At 42.7% G+C, this 26,329-nt stretch overlaps 1 long non-coding RNA gene across 1 annotated transcript in view; it reads right to left on the bottom strand.

Annotated features, from left to right (window-relative positions):
* Positions 1–23,221, bottom strand: part of LOC122804619 — a 417,173-nt gene extending 393,952 nt beyond the window's left edge. Inside the window, exon 1 of the long non-coding RNA XR_006365231.1 lies at positions 23,091–23,221. This is a non-coding gene — a long non-coding RNA (uncharacterized LOC122804619). The remainder of the gene's footprint in view (positions 1–23,090) is intronic.
* Positions 23,222–26,329: the final 3,108 nt, after the last annotated feature.

Below are 26,329 nucleotides of genomic sequence, written 5' to 3'. Positions count from 1 at the left end.
TGATCGAAATCCATATCCTCTGTCACAGACTCTTCAGGGGAGTTGAAGTGCTTCCTCTTGCACAATCTCTTCCATGGTGGCTCCTCAGCAGGGGCCTCTGAGTAGGACTCGGAAGAGGGGGCACCCTGTAATGGGGTCTCCTGCGTCTTTCATACCCGGTGTCCTGGGGTGGTGGCTTGTGTCAGCTGTAGCTCAGGGGCAAAAGGGGTATGACGTTCCAATGTCGATGGAATGCTTCTAGAAGCAAGTGCCCTCTCCATAGCTCAGAAAGCAAGTACGCCTAAAGAGGGATGGGAGTCCGGAACAGAGAGGGACAACCTCAGAACTGGGGTCAAACCCCACTCCGCCGAAGGAGGAGCCTTAACCAGGATCGATGCAGACAGAGCTACCGGCACCACGAACAGAACGGTAGACACATTCGGAACCATACACAGAGACGAAAAGTCAACAGTCCAATCACAAAGTTGAGGAAGGCTTGGTTCTGAAGGGACTGAAGGCCAAAGGGACAGTCCCGGAGCCACAGTGAGGTCCACTACTGGCGCCGAAATGGAAGGCCCCAAATAGGACGCTGGCGCTGAATACTTTGGTACCGGTATGATCAATGGCAGAGAGTAATATGGAGTCCATGGAGAAACCAACCCAGGTCCTGCAAGTGGATGGATCCTAGACGGAGTGGGTATCCCCCTGGCTATCAACAGCTGATCTACAAGACGCACATCTAACTGGGAAAGTATCCTAGTTAGATCTAGTGGACACTCCCGATAGGGAGTCAGGTCGCTCTAGGAATGGACTATATACTTGCCCTAGAAAAGGATCTGTTGATGGGGAGTATCGGGTCTGTGGTGTGGAGTCTATTGGCACTGATGTCTCAGGTTTGGAGACAGGAACCATCAAACTTGTCATTATCAGAACCGTGAAAGGACTCTGTGTTGGAGGGGCACTTGGAGCCGACACAGAAGTAAACGGGATCACAGAGGTAGGCATCGAAGGTGTGCACTATGCCGAAGCAGGAGCAACCTTTGAAAAATTGGTAGGCAGTGCCGTAGACAGTATCAGAGCCAAATCAGGTGCCGACAAAGGAATAGTTGTAGTTGGAGCAGAAGAGGTCAGCACCGATGAGGTGGACTTATGCTCCAAAGACAATTTTGGTACTTTAGACTTAACAGACTTGACCTGGTCAGCAACGGGTGAAGAGGGAACAGAGTGGGACATTTTCTTTTTTTTTTTTTTTTTTGTAGGAGGGGATGAGCCCTCCATCAGAGAAAGGGCCTCTGAAGAGGGCATCTTAAGGAGGCCCTTCAGAATCAGTTTGTTTTTGCACTCATTTAAAGTGCGTTGACTAAAATGTTGGCAAATCACACAAGGAAGTTGCACTGAAAGATGGAGCACCCCCAGACAATAAACACAGTCATCATGGGAATCACTGTTAAGCAGTATTCCCTTAAAAGAAGCACAATGCTTAAAACCTGGCATGCCTTTTTTATCAGACAGCATGAAAAAATATAAACACCAACAAGTTAGAAGGAAACCAAGGGGAATAGAAGCAAAGAATTTTCAGATATATATATATATATATATATATATATATATATATATATATATATATATATATATATACATACACATATATATAAGATAAGGTGAAAGAAGAAGGAGAAATACCTATAAGGTGAAAGAAGGAGAAATACCAACGACGGTTTTTAAGAAATACCACGAAGGGTAGGGAGAAAGGCCGAATCACCACTGGTACTGAAGAGTACCAAAAAGGTAAGAACAGAAGGGTAAAAATGTCTATCGATAGATTCAAATGTAAAGAAATATCAAAATGCCAAAAAGGAATAAGAAGTAGATAACCAATATCCAGGAAAATATCAAAAACTTAACACTTAGCTGAGAACTGGCTAGAACGCGGCTTTATGGCTACATGGCAAACGAGATCTGGGGTAGCAGGGAGAAGGGCACTATGAGTAAAAGCTTAGCTCGAGAGTTTTTTGGCTGGCACGAGTTTGGTATTAGGCCGACTTGGTTCCGAGGACGGAACCGACAACCCATCAGTGATGAATGGAAAGAAGATTAACAACATCAGATCTAATGTTAAATTCCAGGATTCGATAAGTTCTTTAAAGGGTGGTTTCAAATGCAAAATACCTTTCAAGAAAGTTTTACAAAGGCGATGAGACATTAAGGAGAAGTCATCAAAACCATTATAAAAATTGGAAATAACTACTAAGTGAACCCTGATAGTAGAAGCTGAGGCTTCTGATTGGAAAATAGTTGACATATATTCTAAAACCTTATCAAATGAGGGTGAGAAAGGGTCAATTTTTTTCTACAAGAGACCAAAACACAAATCTGTTCCATTTACTCAGATAAAGTTTTCTGGTGGATGGTATATGGGAAGCCACAAAAATCTTCTGAACTGGGGAAGATAGATTTTTCTGCTTGGCAATTACTGGAAGTGGACGTACCAAGCCGTCAGCTTGAGACTGTGTAGTTTGGGATGGAACATCCCCTGTGGATTAGACAAGTCTGGGGTTGGGTCCAGAGTCCAGGGAAGGTGAACCAGGTGAGGCCAGAGAAAGGGGAACCAGACTTGCCAGGGGCAATAAGGTGCAATGAGGGCCACTTTGCTTTTCAACTGTTGGGCCTTCTTCAAAAACTGGGGGATCAGGGGGAAAAGCAGTCCCGGGGGCCAATCATGTAGCAGAGCATTTCCCCCTGTGGGGGGGGGCAGGGCAAAGTAGCTGCTGCATTTCTGGTTTATGGGAGATGCTAATAGGTCGCAGCAAGGCTGACCCCAGCTACGAAAAATCTTCATTGCTACACTGGGATTGAGAGACCACTCGTGAGACAGAAGAATGCATCTGCTCAGTTTGTTCGCAATCACGTTGTAATTCCCCGGAATGTGCCTTGCTATCAGAAACCGGTTGGATGCTATCACCCATTGCCACACTCTTAGGGCTTCCCAACATAAAGTGTAAGATCTGGTTCCACCCTGTTTCTTGATGTGCCAGACTACTGACATGTTGTCTGATTGGATAGCAATTGTCCCTGAAGGGAGGGCCGATTGAAATGCCTGCAATGCTAGAAGCATGGCCCTCAGTTCCAGGATGTTGATATGCAAATTGGCCTCTGAGGGGGACCAAGTGCCTTGGACTGTCTTTCCCTGAAAATGCCCCCCCCCCCCGCGCCACCCTATCAGGTATGCATCCATGGTCACTACGGCCTTGGGCTGAGAGGGGGGTGAAAGGGCGACTCCATAATTCCTGTTCTGACTTTATCCACCACATTAGATCGTGCTTGCATCGGTTGGTTATGCAGATTAGGTAAGACACTGGATATGTCAACAGAGACCATTGTGATGCCAGAAGCCATTGGAGCAATCTCATGTGGTACCTTGCTAACGGAACTAGAGTGATTGTTGCAGCCATTGACCCTAGGTGTTGCAAGACTAAGCGTGCCGGGACTTTGTTGTGTGACAATATCACTTGAAGCTGTGATCTTAACCTTTGCAGCCTGTGAGATGTAGAGCAGCCATAGAAGTGTTTGTGTTGAAAGTTGCTCCAATGAATTCTATCTCGAGTGGGAGACAGCTTTGACTTTTCCCTGTTTACTGAAAAGCCTAAGTAATCTGTAAGGTCTAGGACAGAGTCCAAGGCATGAAGCAGTACATGTGATGGGGGCAGTGTGGAGCCAGTCATCTAGATAGGGAAATACATGGAATCCTTGTAGTCTTAAATGAGCTGCAACCACTGCCATGCATTTGGTGAACACCCTGAGGGGTGTGGTGAGACCAAAAGGCAGTGCTCAAAACTAGTGACAGGCTCCCAGCTGGAAGCAGAGGTGTCTTATGGAGCGGATGTCCATCTTTATGTGGTAATATGCATCCTGAAGATCTATAGAGCACATCCAATTGTCTTTCTCCAGAAACAAAGGAGAGACTGTACTGTGACCATCCGGAATTATGTCTGTCGAACAAACTTGTTCAAAACACTAAGGTCTAGAATTGGCCTCAAGTCCCCTGTCTTTTTTGGCACTAAAAAGTATCTTGAGTAAAATCTGGATCCTATTTGGTCTGGTGAGATTGTTTGGATGACTCTCTTTTGAAGCAGCTTTTGAATTTTTTGTGCTGCTGCATCCTTCTGACTGGGTGGAACATCAGGGATTCGCCTTTGCAGCCTGGAATAGAGATCTAAGGGAATAAGGTAACTTCTGGTAATTACCGTCTGCACCCATGAATCAGATATTATTGAGTGCCAGGCTAAATGGTGCAGACAGAATCTTCCCCCAACTGCCTCCAGAGGTAGGCAATCAGGCTGCCACTCAGGAGCCCTGGTAAGGTTGTCCAGAGAAGGAATCCCTGGAACCCTGGTTACACAGGCCCCCCTCTGTCACGGGAGGGGCATCTTCCAGATGAGTTCCCCCCTCTGTCCGGGGGGGGGGGGGGACTCACCACGTGTGTCCCGAAAAGGCCCTTGGGACTTCCTGAAAGTACAGTTGTGTACACCTACCATAAATGTAGATGTTCGAGTGTCTTCACTGTTGCAGTCATGACTGTAGGGTTCTCCCCTGCCGGCAGGCAGCCCTCGGTTGGCCAGAATCCCAAAGTCTGGGTCCGGCGTCGGCTATTCAACCATGCTCCCTGACGTCAGAGCGTCAGGAGTACAAAGCTGACAGCCGACGCCATCTTCTCCAGTTTTTCTTGCCCCAGATGTCAGGAGTCCCAAAATGAAAAAGGTCCCACAACCTTTGCAAATACACCTCAGAAGAATGGTGGAAAAAAAAGGAAATACACAAAAGTAAAAATAAGAGGGGACAGGAGGGAGGGAAACCCAGGCTGCAACAGTGAAGACACTCGAACATCTACATTTATGGTAGGTGTACACAACTGTACTATGTTCATCGTGTTTCACTGTTGCAGTCATGACTGTAGGGTAGAATCCCAAAGCTGAAAGAAAGGGAGGTGGTCATAAAGAGGAAGGGGTGGCTAAAAGGCCCTGCAAGACTGCAGAGGCAAAGCCTGCCCTAGACATAGAGTAGAGAGGAAGATTGTAGTGCTTAGAAAAAGTATGCACTGAACTCCAAGTTGCAGCTTCCAAAATGTCCTTGGTAGAAACTCCCCTGAGGAAGGCCGCAGAAGTGGCAGCAGCTCTAGTGGAATGAGTTTGTATACTCCCTGGGATTTGCTTTCCATGGTGAGAATAACAAAATCTGATTCCATGAGCAATCCATTTAGAAATGGTCTGTTTTGAAATAGCTTTACCTTGGGAACTTGAAGCATAAGAAACAAACAATTGTTCTGATTTTCTGATGTCCTTGGTTCTGTTCAGGTAAAAACGTAGCTGTCTGTGAACATCCAAGGAATGTAAGATCCTTTTCCCTTTATTTTGAGGAAAAGGTTGGCAAGTGTATAGTTTGATTTAATGCCACTTTGGAAACCACCTTAGGCATGAAGGTAGGATTAGTCCTCAAAGATACCTGTCTTGATGAAAAATAATATAAGGTTCCACAGCCATAAGAGCTTGTAACTCTGAAACTCTCCTGGCAGAGGGTAGGGCTAACAGAATGGCTGTCTTCCAAGATAAAAACTTGATGTCAGAAGAGGCAGCAGGCTCAAAAGGAGGCAAGGTTAGTTTTTCCAAAACATAGTTGAGATCCCAAGCAGGAATAGGAGGAGATCTAGGAGGTCTTAGGTTCTTAGCTCCTCTGAGAAACTGTCGCATAAGCTGGTGGGAAAAAATCGGAGGGTCTGCATTATAATGAGCAGAAATAGCAGAGGCATGTATCTTAATGGAAGAGAAAGAGAGACCCTTATGTAAGAGATCTGTCAAGTAAAGTAAAATTAAAGGAATGCTAGGAAGAGGAGGATCAGAATCCTGAGCCTCCATCCAGGAACAAAATCTTTTCCATTTTCCTGCATAAGATTTTCTAGTGCTAGGATGTCTGGCTTCTAAAATGACATCCATAACCTGCTTGGGCAGTAAAGTAGAAATCAAAAGCCCTGGATTAACCAGGCCGCCAGGCTGAGAGTTCTGACATGAGAGTGTAGAACCTGACCCTGATGTTGGGACAGAAGGTTCAGAGACTGAGGTAAAACCCAAGGGGGCTCCAGGCATAGGTTTTTTAGAGTTGGATACCAAAACTGCCGAGACCAATTTGGAGCCAGCAAGATTATCATCTTGGGCTTGTCCTGTTTTATCTTTAATAAAACCCGTGGAAGAAGAGGAAGAGGCGGAAAGGCATATCCCGAGAGGTTCCTCCAACTGAATGACAGTGCGTCCACTTTCCAAGCTTCTCTGTGGAAAGTCCTGGTGCAAAAAGTCTGTAGTTGATGATTGAGATGGGATGCAAAGAGGTCTATGTGAGGACATCCCCAGACTGCTGTTATCATCCTGAATATTTTGGTGTCCAGCATCCACTCGTGTGGATCCGAAAGATTTCTGCTCAGACTGTCTGCCAGAAAGTTTTGTTTTCCTGGGAGAAACTGAGCTTGAAGATCCAGATTGCAAGCTAGAGCTGTGTTCCATAGATCCATGGCTAGTCTGCAAAGGGGATAGGAATGAGATCCCCCTTGCTTGTTTATGTACCACATAACTGTGGTGTTGTCTGTCCGTATTAACAGTTGTCCTGGTTGTAAAAGATTCCTGAAGGCCAATAGAGCTTTCTGAACGGCTAACATTTCCCTTAAATTGATATGCAGGTGCTTCTGATCCTTTGTCCAAAGGCCCTGCAAACAATTGCCCTGAAAATGGGCTCCCCAAGCATAATCCGAGGTGGCCGTGGTTAGACTCTGAGAGGCAGGAGGCAGATGGAAGGGCTTCCCTTTGTTTAGTGCACATGCCCTGGACCACCAAAGAAATTGCTTTTGAAGGCAAGGAAGGACGGAGATCAGTATGTCTAAACTGTGGCAATGCTGAGACCATACACTTTTTAGGTACCACTGTATTTTCCTCATGTGAAGTCTTGCATATGGTACAAGAAGGATGCAGGAGGCCATGTAACCCAAAGCCTGCAGGAATTTCCTTGCAGATAGATGAGTTAAAGTTGCCAAGGTTCTGAAAGTTGAAGCCAGCTGTAACTGTTTTTCGGATGTCAGAAATGCCATCTGGGTTGTGGTGTTTAGAAGTGCACCCAGAAAAGTTATCTGTTGTGATGGTGTCAGATTTTACTTTTTTATGTTTACAGAGAATCCCAGGAACTTGAGGTTCTGTACAAATTCTAGATGCTGGAGTAAGACATCCTTGCTGTCTGCCTGAATTAGACAATCATCCAGATAAGGGTAAATTTGAATTCCCTTGAGTCTGCAGTAAGCTACTACTGGAGCCAGGCATTTGGTGAAGACCCTGGGCGCAGTAGATAATCCAAAGGGCAGCGCAGAGAATTGAAAGTGCCTCGATTCGGCTTTGAACCTGAGGTATTTTCTGCGATCCTGCGTGATGGGAATGTGTAAATATGCCTCCTTTAAATCCAAAGTTACCATCCATGCATTTTTGGACAGCATTGGAAGTAGCTGCTGTAGAGTAAGCATCTTGAATTTTGGAATCTCTAGAAAGGTGTTCAAGACCGACAGATCCAGAATGGGTCTCCATGAGTTTTGCTTCCTTGGGACTAGAAAGAGCCTTGAATAAAAACCTTTAACCATCTCTGAAAGAGGAACCAGTTCTATGGCATTCATAGCCAAAAGAGCTTCCACCTGGTTTAAGGCCTCCGTCCATTGATGTTTTGGAAGGTCTGGCCATCCGCTTGGCCTTGGCAAGGTATGAAAATGGAATTTGTAACCTCTTAAAACCACATCCAAAACCCATTTGTCTTGGGTTGAGTCCAATTTTGATAAAAAAGAGAGAGTTTTCCTCCGAGAGGGGCTTCCAGGTAAGAAGTTCCTGTAGCCCAACAGAGGGAGTCATTGAGTTTGTTTCCTTTGAGATTGTGACCTGTCCTCTCCTCCCCTAGGGGTGGTAGCAGTCCACTGTCTTGGTCTATAAGCAGCTTGTGTTTGAGGCCTCCCTCTGGAACGTCTATATCTACACCCTTCTGAGGCCTGTCTGAAGTGGGAAAGGACCAATTTTTTGAAGGCCAATTCCTGCTAAATCTAGGAGGCTGTACTTGTAAGAAATCTTTAACTGTTTGCATGGATTTCGCCTTATCCTCCATCTTTTTAATCACCTCTTCGGCTTTTGATCCAAACAAAACATTATGCTGAACAGGAGCATCCAATAATTTAGCCTTTACTTGTTCAGGTAAATTTTGTTCCTTTAGCCATGCATGCCTTCTAATGACTGTGCCAGAGGCCGCAGCCCTACAAGAAGCCTCCAAGGCATCAAATCCACAGTGTAAACCATGCTTCCCCACTTGTTCAGTGGCATGCAATAAGTCATGTAATTCCTTATCTGCACAGGCAGAAATGGAAGTAAGCTTTTGTTTTAAGACAGACAATAGAAATTGCTGGTATTTAAACATATGAAACTGACAGTTTAAAGCCCTAATGGACAAAGTAGCAGAAGTGTACACCTTTTTGCCCCATCTTTCTAAGGATCGGGAGTCCTTTTCAGTAGGAATGGGATTTTTTGCAGAAGCGGCCTTAACTCCCTTAGGACCCTGAGAAATGGTTTCAGGGTCAGCAGAAGGGTTCTTGTATAAAAACTGATGGGAATCGGGAACCCTGTAATATCTATCGGGCTTAACAGGAGCAGGAGGAAAAGAGTCAGGAGTTAAGTTAGCCTCCGAAAAGGCATCATCTACAATATCCAAAACAGGAGGAATAGCCAGGGGTCTATGTTGGGGAAGAAGAAGAAATTCCCTCAGTCTTTTCTTGGATTCCGAATACTCCTGTCCTTCCCAGTGGAAATGTTCCCTCATTTCATGCAAAGTTTCCCCAAAAGAGAAATCTTCAGGGGGAGAAGCTGAAGGAATGGATTCTTCAGCATCAGAATCCTCTTAAGGAGGGAAAGAATATTCCTGATCAGAAGAAGAAACTGGGGAAACAGAAGCCTGATCAGAGGAAACATAAGAAACATCCTGCCTTGGCCTTTTGTCTGGAGGGGGATGAGAACCCCTAATCATAGTAAGTAAATCATCCGCCATCTTGAGTAGCTGTTTCTGTGACTTGGGAGCCGGTTCAGAAGAGGCCTGTGAAGAAGACTTTGATTTTGAAGGAGTCTTTGCCTTTGTCTTTGTCTTTGCCTTTATTAGTAGCTGAGTAGGCCTGAAAACCCCTTCGGAAGCCGGTACCTGCACAGCGGCTCCGGACCCATCCGAAGGAGCATTGTACGAAGGTCCTGCAACAGAAATATTTAAAGGCCTGGTTGGCTCCTCTTGAGAGTCCGTTTCAGCCATCGGTTCTGAAATGGCCGACGACAGGGGCTGCAAAAGCACCTCACTGACGACGGCCGAACCTGAAGCTGGCTCCGCTTGTGCACTATCATCAGATTTGGACCTCAGAGGCCTGTCTTTATCCTTGCAACGTTTGTGAACTCTGGTAGCCGGGACCGTATCCGACGACATTTTGTAGTTAAAGCGCCTACCGAAGTAATGAAAAGCAAAATCGTACCTTCGCTTAATTGTACGTTGATTGAATCTAGCACAAAACTGACAACTAGCTACGTCGTGGTCAGGGCCCAAGCAAGGAATACAGTAAGAATGAAAATCCTTATGATGTATTTGCTTCCCACATGAAATACAATTATTAACTTTTTCTGACATCAGAGTGGAGCAAGAAAAAAGTTTCCCCAATGGGGTACTTAGCTTTGAGTGGAGAAGAAAATCTTCGGACCGAAGTATATCAATAAAATTCATCAGGAGTCAGCCGACCAGCACTTGCGAACTGCTATCACCGCACGGCAAGAAAGACTGGAGAAGATGGCGTCGGCTGTCAGCTTTGTACTCCTGGTGCTCTGACATCAGGGAGCATGGTTGAACAGCCGATGCCGGACCCAGACTTTGGGATTCTGGCCGACCGAGGGCTGCCAGCCGGCAGGGGAGAACCCTACAGTCATGACTGCAACAGTGAAACACGATGAACATCCACATCTTCCCACTCCTCTGATTCCTGGAGTAAAGTAGTGGAGTGGAAAAATAAACACTGACAGCAGAAAGGGTCTTTCCATCCTTCCCACACCTGGCTAATGTGTCTCTGACTTTGGGGCCAAACAGCGAGGTAGCATCAATAGGAACACTGATGAAGGAAGACTTAAAGGGGTCTACAAAATCACACAAGCGTATCCAGGCATGGTGTCTAATGGTAACGCCTGTACCCGCTGCCCTGGCCATCCCTTTGGCTGTGTGAGCAATAAGCTGCATGGATGAGTTGGATATCGATTCTAGGGATGCAAGCTGGAAGGCAACTTTATCATGTACCTCATCAGACACTGCTCCTGCCAAGGTGCTTAAGAGCTCAGTGATCAGGTCCCCCTGAAGATGGGTAAAATGTGCCAAGAAGTTCAACAATCATGTGGCAAAAGTCACTGAATTGTAGACCAGCTTCCCAAATCTGTCCATCACCCGAGACTTCCGGTTTGGGAGATGGACAGTTGGACTCTCTTCTGCGAGTTCCTTCTTTGTGGCAGCCACCACAACCATAGTATATACTGTTAAGCCTTTAGACCAGTGGCGCTGGTCCTCTCGTGCACTAATAATTTTGTCCAGTCTCCGGGGGATTGGCTCTATAGTGACAGGGCCCTCCCTAGCATGCTGCACAATAAGCTTGACCAAATCATTGGCAGGTGGAGTCACCCAAGAAGTAGAAGGTCGGGCACGAATAGACTGCAAGAAAACAGATTCCTCGGAAGAAAGGTTGGTGGACTTCCCATCACCCCTCTGTTTCAAAATTTCCAGGATGTCTCCAAAGGAGACATCTTCAGGAGGTGATTGTGGGGACCCATCCCCTTCATCGTAGTCTGCATCCTCAGTGAGAGATTCTTCTGGAGAATCTAAGTGCTTATTGTTGCACAACCTCTTATGGCTCCTCAGGGGGAAGGTCTGAAGAGAGGGTACCCTGCTGCAGGGTGTCTTGCTGTACACATGCTCACAGCCCTGATGTAGGAGTTTGTGATGGCTGCGAGCCAGAGGGTAAGTAGATGTGACACACTGAAGGAGATGATGCCAACTGCGAGCCTGCTGAGGCAAGAACTCTTTCCATAATCTGAAAGGCAAGCCCGCCTGAAGAGGGATGGGAGCACAGAACTGAGAAGGACAACCTCGAAACCAGGGTCACACCCCTCTCTGATGAGCCCACGTCCAGAGCAGGAACCTCAAGAGGACCTGAAACTGTTAAAGCAACCAAAACCATAGACAGCGCCATGGAAAAAATCAGCACTGAACTAGGGATCATGGAGCCAGCAGTCAAGTTATGGTCCTAAGGGTGGGTCAGCTCTGAATTAGCAGAGGACCACAGAGATGGTTCCAGAGCTGAGAGGAGATCCAACATTGCACCAAAATAGTTAGTACCGGGAGCGGCGTCGAAGTTAAAGGTTCCAAGACCTGTGGAGAGGTTGAAGGAGGAAGACAGGATGGTGTCTGTGGAGAGTAGTCCCCGGCTTCAGATGGAAGGGAGGTCCTAGAAGGGGCTGGAAGACCTCTGGCTGCCAAGAGCTGATCCACTAACCTGACTACATCAAACTCTGAAAGGCTCCCGGTGGAACAGACATCCCCCAAGGGAGATTCTGGACGTTCTGGGAAAGGGCTTAACTGTTGACCAGAAAAGGGGTCAACAGATGGGTAGTACCTAGTCTTCGGCAGGAATTCAACCTTTGGCACAGTGGTCGGCTGACCAATTGTTTGTGATGCAGGGGAGGTAACTGGTGTGAGTGAAACTATTGTTGGTGCCAAGAGGGTCTGCGGTACAGATAAAGGGGTCGGTACCATGATAAGTTTTGTCGGTTCAGGTAAAGTTGTCATTGGTACCGTGGAAGACGTCATAGATTTCAGTGCTGAAACATTAATCAAAGTCAACTTTGGTTGTTTAGACTTCAGTTCCAAAGCAGCAACCTGGCCTTTGGAAGATTTAGGGTTATGAGCTAGCTTGAGGAGATGCTGTAACAGAATGGCTCCTTTTCTTCACTTATTTTCTTAGCAGACTTAGACGTCTCCACCTCAGACAAAAACTCTGAGAAAGGGCATTTTAAAAGCCCCTTGAGGATTAATTTGTTTCGGCACTCTTAAAGGGTCCAGGCACTAAAACCCTTACAGAGCTCACAAGGTGGTTGGACTTCCAAGTGTGGCACCCCCAAACAATATATGCAAGAAAGATGCCCGTCTGAGTTGGGCATCTTCCTGCTACAACATTGACACTGTTTAAAGCTAGTGGTGCCTTTCTGTTTCTCTGCCATGATAAAGTAAAGTTAACTAACCCAATCAGTCACAGAAACGCACACAAAATGATAGATAAGGGGAAAAAGCCAGAAGAAGAAGATTTTTTTTTAAACATACCAACAATGGTAACAAAGAGAGATACCCAGAAAGGGTAAAGGAATGGAAAGAAAATACCAACAATGGTATTAGAGATTTACCAAAGGTGGAAGGGAGGGGCCTATACCAGCGATGGTAAAGAAGAAATACCAAAAGGCAACAACAGGGAAAAAACAGTACTTGCACACACAAAAATAGCAATTAAGCAATAGAGAAAGTTAATGATAAGGTTTTATAGGTAGAAAAGGTATAAAGAGGAAAAAAATATATAAAAAAATAAGCACTTAGCTTGAGAGCGTGGCTGACAAGTCCTAAAACTCTACACGGCAAACAAGATCTGAGGGGAAAGGAAGAGAGGAACTATGGGTAGCCTTAGCTCACGAGTTTCTGGCTGGTGCGAGCTTATTACAACATCCGAGTCGGTTCCAAGGATGGAACCAAAACCCAACAATCAAAATTGAATGAAGATTGACAGCATCAGATTAAATATTATCCAGTTGCAGCCCCAGATATTTTTTCAACAAGTTCTCTAACCTATACGTTTCATCCTTAAGCATTTCTTCCTTAAGCATTTCTTCAAACTGGATGTGATTTAACATTGTCTTAACACCAGCATTTAATTCAATTCCTGGTTGAACCATTCATCCACCCTAAAAGAACGGACTGTATTAGTGTTACCTTGCTTAGTCCTACTTTCCATCCTGCCTTTCATTGCTTTGGCATAGGTTTTAAAGCTAACACCGTCATTGACATTACTTCATTCACCACTAGGAGCTTACACAATTCACTGCCAGAAGCATAAATGTTTCCAGGATTACTCACTATCATTAGCTCTAAAATTAAACATATATAAACTGAGTAAACATCAGAATTAACAGAGTTAAGTCATTATTTCCACTGGTGTTACTCAACCCCTGCACATATAAAATATCACTCCTCTCCACTGAATTGGTTGGCTTGCTAGAATAAAGCTCCTGAGACATATTCCTGGGTACTGAAGGAAAGCAATTAATAACCTCAAACACTCCACAATGCTAGCCAAAACCATAATAACACAATACAAATAGCCCAAGAATAATATTTACAGGACAAATTAATGTAAAATCAATTAGCACTTTTGTTCCTTACTGTAAAACGGAACTTCATCAGAAGTTCAAACACTTCAATGGGGAATCCTAGCACCTTGTCCAGTCACAGGGAACAGGAATTATCCAACCATCCTGTATTCCCCATAAGTTGAAACCATAAGTTAAAATCACATTTATGAATACTAAACAAATTATAAGCCACTACATACACACACACACATATATATATATATATGTATATATGTATATATATATATATATATATATATATATATATATATATATATAGATATAGATATATATATATATATAGATATATATATATATATATATATATATATATATATATATATATATATATATATATATGGGTTATTTGACTGACAAACATTTTAGTCGGACTAAATGACTGAAACCTCATTTCACTGACACTTCATTTGACTGACAATTAGTACTGGCAGTGTCTAGAGCACTGTAAGGCAAGTAAAAGGAATATGTCCTTTTTCCCACTGTAGTGCGACCCTGGTGTTAGTATATACAGTTCGGCGTGTGGGGGACACAGCTCCCCACACTGGGGGGGGGTGCAGCCCCCCAATTACTTTGATTTTACTAAACAATATAAAACCAAAAGCAGAAAATATAATATGAAACTAAGTGGGGGAGCTATGTCCCCCACCCCCCCTAAACTATATATACTAACTCCAGGGTCGCACTACAGTGGGGAAAAGGACATATTCCTTTCACTTGCCTTACAGTGCTCTTCATACCTGATGTTCGGTTTTGCTCACAAAAAAGGCAGGGCAAGATACACAAGTACAGAGATCACTCCTTTCATACTTGCATTGCTACTAATTATCCTGGAATAATTTCCTTTTGTGATGTTAATACTATCATTAATGTACCTACATTGGGCACATGCCCTACATTTTGTCATTCCCTTTTCTCCATCACTCTTTTGTAATCTTCCCTCTTTATTCCTTTCAAAATAAGAGTTCAAGTTCTTACTCTTCCTATACACTATACTGGGACAAGTACCCAACCTTGATGTTAAATCAAAAGCCAGAAACCTCTCCTTCCATTTCCTATGAAGTATTATTTCTAACTTGACTACTACTATTGCCATATATCAAAACTATAGCTTTATTCCTCCAGTGGTCATTTTTACTTCTGCTATCAGTAAATCGAAGAATTGGCTAATAAAGTTTATACCTTCTATTATTCAAAACATATTCAGCCAAATTATCAAGCATCAATGTAGTATGATATTTCCTACTAAAAAAAAAAAAAAACAGTACCTCCTCAAAACACAAATCATCTGTTACCAACAGGGTCAGCCTTACCATCTTTCTTTTCACTAAGTTCTTTTTTTTTTTTTTTTGCTAATATGGGCACTGACTAGTGTAATAAAGATAACTGAATATGCAGTGCTCCTAAAAATCGTAGATTCATATCTTTCACCATCTTTATTCTTATAAAGAGTAACACCCAAACAATTACAACTATTATCCTCAACCTCATATGTAAAAGCCAAAAACACAATGGTGTTGTTAATATAGTAAATAAATTCAACAACATTGTCTTTGTTCCCCTTCCCTAGTACTAACATATCATCCAAATAATGAAAATATTTATATGTAAGTTACCTATATTCACAAGCAAATATAACATTGACCTCACACCACCATAAAATAATGTCAGCAAACACTGGTGCAAATGAGGCCCCCATTGCTACTCATGGTCTGTTTATACTCCCCTTTGAAATGGACAAAATTATTGTGTAATACCATTTACATAGAAGGAGAAATAATAATGATTTCATCATTAACCAGGTTGTTTAATTCCTGGTAGTCTGTGATTGGACAGGTGCAAGTATTTAAACATTATGGATGGATTGTTTGAACATCTGATGAAGCTCCGTTTTACAATAAAAAGCGAAAGAGCAAATTGTTTTTATATTAACTGTGTTCTGTGTATATTATTCTCAGGACAACATTTTTACTGTGTTATTCCCCAAGGTACAATAACTGGGCTAGACCAGATAGAAATTATATTTCACAAGAACATGTGCATTTAACTGAAAGCTCTGACACACAGCCAATAATTATTTCAGATCATGCACCAGTAAAAAAAATGAGAAAAAGATGCAAGGTAATGAAGTAAAAATGTGACACTGGTGCTTTCCAATGTAATTGTTAAAAAGAGAGGAATTTAAGGAATGGGTAATAGAAATTATAAACAAAGTTATCAGGGAAGATGAAAATTTCTTCATGAGTGATAGTGAGTGCGATAAAATGAAAATGGAGTTTAAAAACAGGGCAGAAATAAAAGAGAAAGAGAGAAAAAAACAAAGAAAGAAAAAAAATTATTTACAGGGTCTGACAAAGGTTAAAGTATTGCAGAACAATTAGAATCTCTCAGAACAAGAACAAGCACAACTGCAAAAGTGCTAAAGAGAAACTAAGGGAGTATTTGGGCAATATGCATGTGTTTAGACAGATTGCTGTTTAAGCAACTATTTTTTGATAATATCCCCAGATCACAAAAAGTACAGTTGTGTAAGTAAACTTACCAAACAGTAGATATTCTAGTGATCATTGTTGCAGTAGCCTTACCTATATAGGTTATATCCTAACAAGGATATAACAGCCAGCCAGCTTCTAAAGCTTCAGGGCACCTTCCATGCACCCAAACTGTCAATCAGCTTGAGTTGAGCTGAATAAAAAGACAAGTTTGGGTGCCAAACCCTTCACAGCTTTCATGCCAAAAGAGATAGGGAGGCTGAGCCCTGAAAGGATAATGCTAGGAATGACAAAAAGTAAATATCCACACCCTGGCATAAACAAACCAAAAAAATAAGGGGGGGGGGGGAGTGGTAACTGTAGCAGTGATCATTCAAACATCTACTGTTAATGGTAAGATTCTTACACAACTGTGCTATGTTCATTATATTGCAGTGGAGATAGTGGAGAAATTGCTGATGTATACATCTTTCAAGGATTTGCGAAAGGGGAGACAAGATGGCTATGGGACAGAAATTTGTAATTATCTCCTTTGTGTAAGAGGATAATATGCACCATTTTCCATAAGTTAGGGACACAGGATTCTGTTACTGATCTATTGATAAGAACACTAATTGTCTATGGTATTGCATCTGTGGCTAGATTTAGACATTCTTAGGGAAGGTTGTCGGCCGAGGAGGAACAAGGTTTTATTTTATGTAAGAGCTTTTTTATGACAGTTACAGAAACTGGTTGAAAGATAAAGTGGGCAGAGTTGACTATGTGTGTGTGTGTATCAGACAGGTTACAGTTAGGTGTGAAGGAGATGTGCTAGGGTCTAAGGTAGGGGAAATTAGCTGCATGAAAGGGGGTGTGTTACGTGAGTATGAGGTTAAGTTGGCTATGTATTCTATGGAGTATGTATTGAAATAGGTAGCTGTTTGAAGAGGGGTAATGTCTGGGATGGGCTGGGATCCTTTTCTGTACCTGAGCTGATAAGAGAGGATATGAAGGACCAGACTTTTTTACAGTTGTTTTTATGGCTATCTTGTAGGTGAGTATAAGACTTTTTTTCTCTGTTAACTTGTTTCTTGACTTGGTTTTGTAGCTCTCTGAATAGTTGCAGTTTTTGTCATGTATATTATTTTGCCAGTGAATCCATGCTTTGTTTCTGTATTTCATAAGTGTTGGGAAGCTGGCATAATATTTTTGAGTAGCTAGTGGGAAGATGGTTGACAGGTGAGGATGAAGTAATGGCTGAGGTGTGCTTATTTATTATTACTATTGTTGGGAATGTTAGGAACGAGAGGAAGAGGATGAGTAAGGTGATACAGGAGGGAAACAGCATGGTTAGTGTTGTAAATTCTTGTGGTATGGTTAGGTGAGGTAATGAGCAGTGATGACAGTGTGGAGAACAGGCAGGTTTTGATGGGGGGGGGGGGGCAGAGTAGAACTTGAGAAAGAATTCAGAACAGATGTGGGTAGGGATGATATAATGTGAACAGTTTGTGATCGAATAGTGCAGTCAAGCACAAGATTGGAGGATGAGTAGAGGAGGCGGAGTAAGTCAGGTATAAGTTTAGAGGTAGTGTGGGTGAGTAAGAAATGGGGTTAGTGTAAGGCAGAAGAGTGAAGCTCGAGCATAGCAAGGGCTGAATGGAGCGGGTTGGCCCATGGTAGAATAAGTACCAGGAAAACAATCTGTAAAACTGCAGTGAGACAGGAAGTAAGACAAGTCTGGATAATTTTAAAGAAAGTAACACAAGCTGGTACATTACTGTAAACATACATTTAAGTTAACAGCAACAGGGAGTATTGCAGTGTCTTTGGCTTAAAATGAGATTATAGTAGCTGGAGAACAACTGAGATGAGGTGAGGGCCAATCAGGTATTTTAATGGAATGCAGTTATCCCCCCCCCCCCCCGATGGTTTTCCAGCAAAAACCATCAGTTAGGTAGAATGTTTATGGATACAAAGACAAGGTCTTTGAACTCTAAATACTTGACGTGAGTCACAGCATTTAATTTTATTTATAGGTTTTTATTGCTTTTCTAGGGAAATGTTGCACTGTTAAGAGTAAAATATGCTAAAGTATTAATTTAGCTTCGATTTCAGCAGTACAAGGTCTTGGGGTGGGAGTGTCCCTCCAGCAGATTCAACACTACAGTACAGTACAGAACACACTGATGCAAAATGAGAGAAACAAGATATTTCATTAAGTTTAATTTGATTCTTGGAAACTGCCTTACATAGGTTTTAATTGAAGGTACTGCTTCTTTTGTACTTGGGCAACTGTAGTGAAATTCAGTTCATAGGTTCCTAGGTTGATACTAGGCTATCTGCCCTAGGGCATTTATAAGCTTAGCCAGAGTGTGTTTGGCTTTCGCTACCCTTTTAGATTAGTTGACTGTATAGTAGGTCACAGAAGGTAGCCCTTTTAACGTTAGTGTACTGTACCTCTGTCAAGCAGGGACACAGAACAGATCCCAGGGGTAAACTTACGATTGCCCATCCACTTGCCAAGATTTCTCTTGAAGAGGGGCAGTGAGGGGCTCTGCCTAACATGGACTGGGATTTTGTTCCAGAGTGAGGGGAGCCTCTGGGATATGAATCTGTCCCTCCAGCATGTCCCATTTATTTCTGCGCTGAGGTTCAAGTCCCTGGAGCGTATAGCTCTAAGGGATTTGGATTTCCTGAGGTGGAGCATGTCCATTAATTCTGGGTTGGACATGGCTTTATATGTCAGACACAGATCTCCTCTGAGTAGGCAGTACGCAACTGAGTACAGCTGGCGTTTCTTTAGCCGAACTGCATAGGGCATCTGTTTTAGTCCCTTGATCCTCTTGGGGTCTTTCCAGTTGCTGCAGGTGTCGGGTAAGGTACATCCCAAATGGGGCATTGTATTCAATTATGGGCCTGATAAGTGATGAGTAGAGGGGCACAATGACCTCTCTTGATCTAGATGTGAACCCTTTCGTGATAAGGTGGGCTATACAGAAGGTCTTTCTAACCACTTTGGCAACGTGATTGTCAAAGGAGAGATTGCTATCTACTTGGGTCCCCAAGTCCCTAATTACTTCTTCTGTACTTAATGGATTACCACCTATGTGGTAATTTGTGGGCACTTTGTTTTTCCAAAAGGAGATGACTATGCACTTTTTGGCATTTAGCATTAGGCCATGGCTCTGGCACCAGTTATCCATCTCTGTGAGACCCTTTTGGAGGATGCTTGTGTCAGCCGGAGAGTCGATTATGGCACCCAGTTTGCAGTCATCTGCGAACTTGATCAGCCATAGTCCACCCATGTTAGCCTGTACCTCGGAGAAATATATACCGAACAAGAGAGGTCCCAGGACTGAGCCTTGTGGGACGCCACTTGTAACTGGTTTAGAGTCTGACATGGCACCTGCTATTCTGACCATGTGGGTTCTATCCCTGAGCCAGTTTGCAACCCATCTTGTGACATAGGGGTTGATATTTAAGCTGGTGAGCTTATTTATGATGCCCAAGTGGGGTATTGTGTCGAAGGCTTTTGCAAGGTCCAGGTAGGCTGTGTGGACTACCTTCCCTTCATCTATGGCTTTGGTAACTGTTTCAAAGAAGTCGACCAGGTTCAAGAGGCAAGATCTGCCCTTAACAAAGCCAAATTGGGTAGGATCCAGTGTCTGGAGGTTCCCAATGTCTTTGTTTATGATTTCCATGATGATACACACCATAACTTTGCAGACCAGGCTAGTCAGGCTTATAGGGCGATAGTTTCCGGGGTCCGTTGTGGCACCACCTTTGTGGAGTGGGACCACTGTTGCTGTACGCCATTCCTTGGGTACATATCCTGTAGTAAGGCTGAGATTGAACAGTGACTTTATATGAGGGTTTAGATCTTCTTGGAGCTCGTGTAAGACGCAGCCCGGGACACCGTCTGGTCCCATTGATGCTGTGTTTTTTGCTTTGGAGAGGGCAGCTCTCACCTGTGCATCTGTGATCTCAGGAAGGCTACACTCTGTTCGGGTAGACATTTGCTCTTTTGGGGGGGAAAGGGGGGAGAGGTTTGCACTGAACCTTTCTGCCAGGATGCTGGCAATGTCTGTGGGTTCAGTGTATTTTTTGTCATTTTGCACTAACTCAGAGCATATCTGGGAGTTGCCTCCCAGGTTCCTGACATAACTAAAGAAGGCCTTGTGATTATCTTTAGTGTCTTGTGCAATTTTTCTTTCAAAGCTGGCCTTAGATGATTTTATGAGTGATCGTAGTTTCTTGCTAGTACTGATCAGAGATGCCTTCCCTTTTTGAGATTTTGCTCTATCATGTAGTAGCTTTCTCCTTCTGTTGTATAGCTTATTTATGGCTGGGGTCTGCCAGACAGGTCTCCTGCTTTTGGTGGAGTAAGTCTTGGTTTTATTTGGGATAGCATGCTCCATGCATTTCTGTAGGTGTCCATAGAATGCTTTTGTAAAGGATTCTGCGTTTTGGGCCGTATTTTCCACTGGCCCAGGGGCTTTGAAGGATTCCACCTTGGTTTTGAGAAGTGTGAAGTTTGCTTTTGAGAAGTTCTTCACCGTGGTTTTTCTTGGCTGGGGGTGGGGATGGAATATGGATGTCCAGTGAGATTAGTTTATGGTCTGATCTTACCAATGAGGGGTATACCTCTGGTGTGGAACATAGAGACCCCATGTTGGTGATGACCAGATCCAATATGTTTTCCCCTCTAGTGGGAGTAGTGACCAGTTGTTCCATAGCATCTGAGTTTATAAATTCTAGGAACCGTTGGGTGAGGGTGTTTGGGCTTGAGTAGTTTTCCCAATCAATGTTTGGGTAGTTGAAGTCACCCAATATAATGGTATTTGGAGAGACCTTCATATTCTCCAGTGTTCTCAGGAAAGCCAAGTGGGGTTCCTGTGTTTGGGAGGGTAGTCTGTAGCAGGCTACAAACTGAAAGGCAATTTTGCCCACTGTTAGTTGCACATGGATGGTCTCTGATGCTTCGTGCAGCGCCACTAACCTGGAGGTGTGGGTATCTTTGATAAATATAACTTGTAGAAGTTCCCTTGGTAGTGAGATTTTGTTAACTTTTGCAGCAGAAATTATTAAACATACTATGTGCTCAATACAATGGGGGGGGGAGAAATTAAAATAATAATTAGGATTGTTTGATGGCAAGGGTGTAGTCAGGCATACTCTGTACTCTACTGACTACATACTTTCAGAGCATCATATCAACATGGCTTTTTTAATAGCTTTAGGAGGATTAGCTGAAAATGTTTGCTTGAGGGCAGCATTTTGAGAGATGTATCCATTTTTAAGAAATAGGTGTAAGGGGGGGGGGGGTAGCACTAAGAACTTATGAGTACAAAACTGCAAAATGGAATTTGACTGATACACTCCTGTTTGATGGCTGAAATGGGTAGTACTATTTGTCTATACTCTGCTGGATTATGTAGTGTTTGGCCAGCATAAGCGGTGCCCTATATTTCACAGTTTTGCATTCCTGCATTATAGTTTTTTTTTTTTAATTTAGACAGGAGATATGTCTAGATCTGCAAGTTGGGGATTACTGTCCTGGAAGCTTCCGCGGTTTAGAAGAATGGATGGAAAGTAAGGTTGCTAACAAGAGATCTGTGCTGGTATGGAAGTTTGGGATTAGTGAGACTGAGGTTTACAAATTTTAGGGACAGGTACACCTCCTATCTCAGTTCCCTCTTTGCTACACAACAGTCTGTAAATGTGACATTTAAGCACTTTACAATAAGAATCCTGAGTTTACCACATTTGAAAAAATTAGGCAATGATCCAACTCTCTACACAAACAGAACTGTCTCATATTATTAACAATTGACTAGACCAGGCAGTAAGTGTGCTGTTCATAAAAACATAAAATCAGGTACTGCAACTGAAATCTTCAGCAGAAACCAGTAGAAACATGCAAATATATATGCCAGAGATTAGAAGCACATTAGAAACTTACTTGTAAATGAGCAGTTCATAAAGCAAAAAGTTAGGTGCTTTCACTGAATCCTAGAGCAAAAAGCTAGTAGAAACTTGATATATTTACTAGACACTAACAGCACAAAGAGAACAACACTTAGCCAGTTTGTAACACAGTAAAAATGTATCTGTAATTGTTTCAAGTACAGTAAGCAATATCTTTTCGGCTTTTCCCAGTTAGGGGTTTCCACAGCGGATCACCGGTCCGCTAATGATTGGCAGTGAATTTTTACGGTGCCGAGGTGGCAGCCTGACGCCCAACCTTCAAAGAAGGCACACCCTTTCACGTACGCATCTACCTGCATGTCTTTATCGTTTACGCAGCTGCAGGGAGGACATGCAGACTCCACACAGAAGGAACTCCGTCCGAGAATCGAACTGAAGAACCTCTTGCTGTGAGGCAGCAACGCTAACCGCTGCACCACTGCTGTTGAACCAGAATGAATTAATAGACCTTTTCTGATAAAAAATTCACAAAATGCAATGTATCTTGCTGTAGAGTAAAGCAACTGAAGGGAGAGGAGTTCACTTGAGTCAAGGGGTAGAAAAGTGATTTGAATTTGGAGCCACAAAGACAAACGTAGCTGGAGAACAACTGAGATGAGGGGATGGCCAATTAGGTACGTCAATGGAATGCAGCCCCCTCCCCCGGATGGTTTTCCACTAGAATGTATATGGATACAAAGACAAGATGTATGCAGTTAAATATTTGTGTTTTATATAACAAACAAACACACAAGAACTGATGCCAGCAGGAAAAGAACATTTGGACGTTACTGAAAATGTATTAAAAACTGACAATAATACAGTCTATGGCATCTGACGCACAATTTACTGTCATTACACACAGTTAATGCAGTCAAAGAAGTAGATCTATGCCATTAGGTAAAGATGGGGGAGGATGACATACTAGAGGATGGAAAGAGATTAACTTAAGGAAATCTTGGAAAAATACATGTTTAATGCTCAAGCAGTGATTTTTAGTTTACAGTGCAGCGCCAGGTTTTAAATAATTTTTTTCTGATCCTACTATTTCTTCACTCTTGTCTACTGTAGCTCATACTTAGTTAAAAGACAGAATAGTTTCCTGCTAAAGTAATGGATGTAATCTTAGTCTCACCCATATTTTAAACCTTCATATACTGCCCTTCTCTTCTCATACTCAACATACACAGATTTATCCGCTGTTCCATGTTTTGGAGGATTTTGACTATTGAGCAAGCCACTGCGAACCACTTTTGTTTGCCTTCCTTCTCTACCTAAAAAATAATGAAATGAAACAAAAATTTAGCATAAAACAAACATCTGCATTCACAATAAATTTGGTACCTGTGAATGCTCAGACTAAAGGCTTGCATTTATACAAATATTACTTTGAACTAAAATGAATGTTAATGCTATTACAATGACTTGTCATACTATGATAGAATATACAGGCTGTTACATTTAATCAGAAATCTTAAGCTCACTACCAGCAGCATCACTTGCCTTTAATATGCCATACTCTACACATAAGTTTCAGTCCAAGTAAGTTCAGATGTGTGATGGGCTAATCATTACAGAGAAATTTGACACACACACACACACATTCCTGAACACTAATCATAACACTGGGGCTTCCACTCATTGAAATCATTTGCAGTCTGTCTAAGTTTTGAAGCAGTTCAAGACCCCTCTGCACAAAAGTGATGCTGGCTTCTTCTCTTTCCTCCTGTAGTATCAGATGTAGACTTATACCTCCCAACTGTGCAGAATTCCTCAGTATTTACTGGATTTGAGGGCAAAATAATGGGTTGCCATGAATTCCCGAGTGGCCCCCATCAACTCCAGATTTTTTATTTTTTTTATTTTTATTTATAAGTTTAAATAATAGCTGTTGTCATCACACATTGACAAGTAACCCAAAATGTCATCAATGTGCAGGGGCGAGAGTGATGACATCAGCTCTGTTGTGAAGCAGGCAGCCTGTCTGTCGGATTAGGTCAGAGACTCGGACTGTTAATTTGGAAGGAATAGCAGCAGCAGCAAGTGGACTCTGCACTGGAGCTGTGCACATTACAATTTAAGTTCTAAGTTCTAACTTCTGCTGCAGAGCCCAGTCAGCACCCACATGTGTCTGCATGTAGACCCAATACTAGGATGAGAAAAATTATTTTCTCCAGCAGCAGGTTAGTAAAAACGAATACAAAAAAAAAAAAAAACATATCAGAAATGATTCTGCATTTCTGTACTGTGATCAGTAGTTGCTACTAGCTGGAGAGTTCATCAGATATATTATTAGATTAAATAAAAGCATCTGTTAAAGTTTCCATCCATTATGTACTAGTTTGAACTTTTTGAAGTGACACAGAGTGAAATACTATGAAAAAAGGCATAGGTGCTGCTGCTACTACCTGGAGAATTCATCAAAGATTACATAAAAGCATCCATTAAAAAAAGAAGTTATGTACTCACCATAACGTTCCATGTTTGTTGTCCATCTCACCATTCATTCTTACGATGATAGGTTTGGCTCCGACTCGGCTGAATACATAGCTGAAAGTTTTAAACCTGGCTCATGGCAAGAAGGTATCCCACAATGTAGTGGTGTAATTCCCCAGATCTTGTTTGCTCCTACTACTGAATGATATATACACTATATATACATATATACAAATATACACATATATCCAGGTCTATACTATACGTAATGGAAGGAGAAACAAACTGACAAAGAACTCTTGAAAGTAGTAAAAAGTCTACCGGGTCCACAAGGAGTCTTTGGCAGGGGGAAGGAGGGAGGGTTCGTAAGAATGAACAGCGAGATGGACAACAAACATGGAACGTTATGGTGAGTACGTAACTTCTTTATGTTATGTTGTCCTATCTCGCCTTCATTCTGACAATGATGGGACAGCGTTCCTAGCACCTTTATCCTGGGTGGCTCATGGGAGTACACCTTTAAGCACCGTGGAACCAAAGGAGGCCCTGTCCCTGGAGGCCAAATCCAGTTTGTAATGAGTGATAAGATTATGTGGAGCAGTCCATGTAGCTGCTGCACAAATATTATCCATGGGAATGAGCCTTCACTTTGAAAGGTAAATCTCTGTGATTTGAGTTATAGATGAATGTAATACAATTAGAAAGCCAATTGGAAAGAGTAGTTTTAGAAACTGAGCTTCCTTTTTTTGCATCAGAGAAGGATAGGAATAATTGGTCAGATTTTCTGAAGTCTTTGGTCCTATGCAAATAGAATCTGAGTTGTCTATGCACGTCCAGTTGATGTAATTTGTACTCCGCCTTGTTAGTATGATAAGAAAAGAACACTGAAAGCTCTATAAATTGGTTTATATTGTTTGGAGAAGAGACTTTCGGTAGAAAGGATGGGTTAGTAAGTAAGTATACCCAATCCTTATGAAAAATCAAATATGACGGTTTAATAGAAAGAGCTTACAACTCTTGACACTCTTCTAGCAGAAGTTATAGCCACTAGAAACAAGGTCTTCCAGGAAAGGAACCTGAGGTCTGAAGATGACGAGGGCTCAAAAGGTGGTAACGTGAGATGAGACATAACAAAATTTAAATCCCAAGGAGAAAAGGGTTCCTTAAAGGGAGGTCTTAATAAGGAGGGACCTTTTAAGAAGGCTCAAACACAACCTATGTGACATTAAGTTGGAAGTAGAATCACCAATGTGGAAAGTTGAAAATACAGTGAGTTGAACCCTGATGATTGCCGCAGATGAGCCTTGTTGGAACAGTTCCGCCAAAAATTCCAAAACAGAATGAATAGGTGCAGAAAAAGGATCAATGTTCCTTGTCTTGAGACCAAAAGGAAAACTTTTTCCATTTACTAGAATACAGCTCTCTAGTGGAAGCTTTATGCGAGGACATTAAGATAAGTCTAACTGTAAGAGTTAAACTGTGAAGCCTGACTAAATTGAGAAGTGGAGCAGCCAAGCTGCCAATTTTAGGGTGTGGAGAGACGGATGAAGCTCCCCTGACATATGAGTCAGCAGATCTGGCACTGGGTCCAGAGTCCAAGGCTTCCCCTGAAGATGAGGCCAAAGGAAGGGGAACCAAACTTGGAGAGGCCAGTAAGGAGCAATGAGAATTATCCTGCTTCCAGAATATTGTGCTTCCTGAATTACACTGGGTATGAGAGGAAATGGAGGAAAAGCATATAGAAGTCCCGAGGGCCAATCATGTGCAAGTGTGTCTCTCGGTGTCTCCCCCAGAGGGGGGATTAGGGTAAAGTAGTTGCTGCACTTGGCATTCATGGGAGTGGCAAAGAGATCACAGCAAGGCTGTCCCCATGTTCGGAAAATCATTTCCGCTACACTGTGATTGAGAGACCACTCATGAAGCATTAGGATTGCTCTG

This window comes from Protopterus annectens, chromosome 6.part0 (assembly GCF_019279795.1).
Source record: "Protopterus annectens isolate FY-2018-M chromosome 6.part0, PAN1.0, whole genome shotgun sequence".
NCBI classification, from domain to species: Eukaryota; Metazoa; Chordata; order Ceratodontiformes; family Protopteridae; genus Protopterus; species Protopterus annectens.
This window is presented reverse-complemented; position numbering and strand designations above follow the sequence as displayed.